This window comes from Chrysochloris asiatica, unplaced genomic scaffold (genome assembly GCF_000296735.1).
Source record: "Chrysochloris asiatica unplaced genomic scaffold, ChrAsi1.0 scaffold00143, whole genome shotgun sequence".
Taxonomy (NCBI): domain Eukaryota; kingdom Metazoa; phylum Chordata; class Mammalia; order Afrosoricida; family Chrysochloridae; genus Chrysochloris; species Chrysochloris asiatica.
The window spans coordinates 6,924,633-6,927,947 of NW_006408661.1; positions in this window are offsets into that span (position 1 = coordinate 6,924,633).

Below are 3,315 nucleotides of genomic sequence, written 5' to 3' on the forward strand. Positions count from 1 at the left end.
GATATCTCTCATTCCACGGCCTCTTCTGAATCCAGCTTGAACCTGTGGAAGTTCTCTGTCAATGTTTGCTCTAGTACCTTTCAAAGGTGCTCCATGTACTTACATTGAAATGTGGTGTTTAATTACAGCCATAAGTTTATAGATTGCTTAAGCCCTTCTATCTCTCTCTGATCATCTCTTGTGCCCCTATCTCTCTCATTATGTTAGACAAGCATTGACTTTTTTCCTGTTTGTCAACATGCCAGCCTATTTCCTGTTTCACAGCTTTTATATGAGTTCTCCCCTCTGTCTGGAATATCTCCTACCCTCAACATAGCAGATTTCTAGTAATTTTTCAGGTCTGAATTTAAATATCAATTCCTTGAACTCTAAAATAAAATAGTTCCACCTTAAAATGCCCTATGGTCTCCTGTACATAACTTTTAAAAAGCACTTTACATGGATTTTAATTGTAATGATATCGTTATTTGTTTGATCATCTAATGTGTCAAAAAACCATGAAATCAGGGATGGAGTCCAGTTTGATTAACACCTTGCAGAGCTCTTGGCAATTAGCAGGAACTCAGCGATTATTTGTTCAATTAATGTGAATGTGGTATCTTGTATTAACTCAATAAAACATATTCCAGGAGAAACTCTCTATTAAATGAGGTGCTATAGAACTCATTTTTTTAAATATCTAGATTATTAGTTGATTTATTTGGGGAGTTAAATGAATATATCCACTCCCCAATTAAAATATGATTTGGGGAAAATTATCTGAGGGGTTTGTTGGCTATCATTAATCCATATTTACTCATACAGTGGAAAAATCAGATGCAACACTATAAGCTTATAGGATTTGAATCCATAGGGCTTCATTGTTGGTCTTAGTTGCCAGTCATTTTTGGGGAAATAGTCAAATTAAATTAAATATAACGTTTTACTTCATCTCTTAAAAAAATATATGAAGAAGACATTGCACCCAGAAATTCTTCTTAATATGTTTTCTTTTCCCTCTTCTATTCACAAACTATGAACCAACTCAGTGGCAATTAGTAACAACCCACAAACCGCTTTCCATGCCTCTGTACCCAGTCTCTTTGTCCTAATTAATGATGGTATTCCCTAGTCTCCCTCTCTAAAAAGTTATCCCAACCTAGCAACCTTCTTTTGAATGTCCTTTTCTTTTCAACTCTTCATCAGAAAAGTTAAAAAAAATGTGTGGGCAAAGCCTCAGATGGTAAACAGTAGAGTTAGCACAAAGTCAACATAGAGTCAGTTTGGTGAGGAGATTTAAATACACAGACTTCTACTGAGACCCTGAAACATATAGTGGGTTCCTTTAAATAATCATATTATAATACTGCTTTAAACATGCTTTTATACAAAAATATGGCATAAACTTTTCCATATAAATGAATATGTACATAAAACACTCATTTTGCAAAGTTGTCGTATATCCCTTTTTAATTGGATATGTTATTTCCAAATTATAACTATTATAAATAGCGTTGCATTGAATATGTTTATGCATTTATCTCTCTGACTTCTCTATTTTCTTAATATAAAACTTTGAAATGGAATTGTTTTTATCATAATGCTCAAGGTTACACCACTAATGGGGACTCAGAAAGATAGTAATTTACATTTGGCAGCCTGTGAAAGTGTGCATTTTCCTATGGTAATTCTGTGTTGGGCTGTATCTTCTAGGAATGACTGCAACATTATCTTCTATTTCATGAGCTCTTTATATAATGTGACTTTGACTTTTCTCCCACTGAGAGATGAGGCCTGTTCAATCCTCAAATCTGGGAGAGCTTACAGCTACAGCTAACAGTGTAAGTGATGTCATGTGACTCACAAAGAAAGGTCATAAAAGACCCTATTGCTTCCACCTGGTTGTCTTGGAGCCCTTTGTCTTTAGAGCCCTGAGCTACAAAGAAAGAGGAGCAGGACTTCCATCCCAGGCCACAAGGAGAAGCCATGGTGGGTGTTATGACCCACAGACCCAGATGAGATCCTAGACAACTGTCAATATCAACTGCCAAATGTGTGACTGAAGACACCTCAAGATGATTCTGTTATCCTTTTGTGAAATCACTTCCTGTTGAATCTTCCTGGCTGAAACTTCAGACACTGTTGAACACATAGACTGCTCCATTGTGCCTCTTCTAAATTCCCAGCCCACAGAATCAGTGACCATAATAAAATCATTGTTTTAAATTACTAATTTTTGGAATTTGTATGACTTATTAAAGTACCAAGGATATTAAACTGTTTTTCTCTTATGTGTTTCAGATATTTTGCTGTTGTCATTTGTTGTTTATGGTGCTATTTACATATTTATTTTTTAAAGTCAGAACTGGAATATTTACTCATTGTCCTCTATATTGTACTCATATTCATGACCTCTGAGTCACTGTCTCTCTCATTCCAAACCAATTAAACTTATCTTCTACTTCTGTGTTTGAGAGCATAGTGTTCCCTCAACATAGAAAATGTTCCCCCATAACTTCTAATTTTTCTTAAACTTTATCCTATTTTAGCTCAGTGTATTTTCAAAAGCTGTAATTTTAATAGAATTTAAATTTATTTGTAGCATGGATCCTTTAAACAGAAAAGTAATTTAGTGTAATCTTAAGGGAATCCATTGTAAATATATGTAAACCACAGACTAATTAATAAAAACAAGGGGTGATAAAGGTGAAAAGAAGCCATGAGACAATTTCTAGTGAGAAAACAAACACGATTATGAAAATTTGTGCTAGCAAAATCAAGGTGAAGTGTGGCTTATTGATTCCTTTTAAATTATGAGATGGGGGAAAAAATCTAGGTTCAAGGTGTATACATGGAGTGAGTAAGTAGAATGCTGAGAACAAGAAAGCAGCTGGTCAAATATAGCAAGCTATCTCTGTCAAGGAGTCTTGATGTGGCAATATAGGATAAGCCCTCTACCCAAGGTCAGTTTGAACCATAAGGTTAATGGTTAAAACTCACCAGCCACTCCTCAGAAACCCTGTACCGGCTTGCTGTGAGTTGGAACCAATTCTACTGTACTACCATTCCTATCAAGGACTCCTGGTGTTGTGCTGTGGAATAAAGCACTGGACTGCAAGATCGGTTTGAACCACATGGTCATTGGTTCAGATCCAACAAATGCTCCTCAAAAACCCTAGAAAGGGTCTCTCAGAGTCGGAACCAACTCGAATGCACTTAACAGCAACAATAATACTATCCCTAGCAAGGAATCCTGGTTGGTACTGCAGGATAATACACTGGACTGCACGATTGGTTTGAATTGCAAACATAGTGGTTCAAATCCACCTGCTGCTC